Raw genomic sequence first — 353 nt, 5'->3', positions numbered from 1 at the left:
GGGTTCAGGCAATTCTCCTGCCTCAGCCTCCTGAGTAGCTGGGATTACAGGCACGCGCCACCATGCCCAGCTAATTTTTTGTATTTTTAGTAGAGACGGGGTTTCACCATGTTGACCAGGATGGTCTCGATCTCTTGACCTCGTGATCCACCCGCCTCGGCCTCCCAAAGTGCTGGGATTACAGGCTTGAGCCACCGCGCCTGGCTCTTTGTGGTTTTATAATAGCTATAAAAGGCCAGGCATGGTGGCTCACACCTGTAATCCCCCAGCACTTTGGGAGGCTAAGGCAGGCACATCACTTGAGGTCAGGAGTTTGAGACCAGCCTGGCCAACATGGCAAAACCCTGTCTGTA

The 353-nt window shown here is 53.5% G+C and overlaps 1 protein-coding gene across 1 annotated transcript in view; it reads left to right on the top strand.

Annotated features, from left to right (window-relative positions):
* RETSAT (retinol saturase) overlaps nt 1–353 on the top strand; it is an 11,685-nt gene that overhangs the window by 8,587 nt on the left and 2,745 nt on the right. The gene's annotated exons all lie outside the window — the stretch shown is intronic.

This window comes from Sapajus apella, unplaced genomic scaffold (assembly GCF_009761245.1).
Source record: "Sapajus apella isolate SASKATOON/1434 unplaced genomic scaffold, GSC_monkey_1.0 scaffold52, whole genome shotgun sequence".
Classification (NCBI taxonomy): Eukaryota; Metazoa; Chordata; class Mammalia; order Primates; family Cebidae; genus Sapajus; species Sapajus apella.
This window is presented reverse-complemented; position numbering and strand designations above follow the sequence as displayed.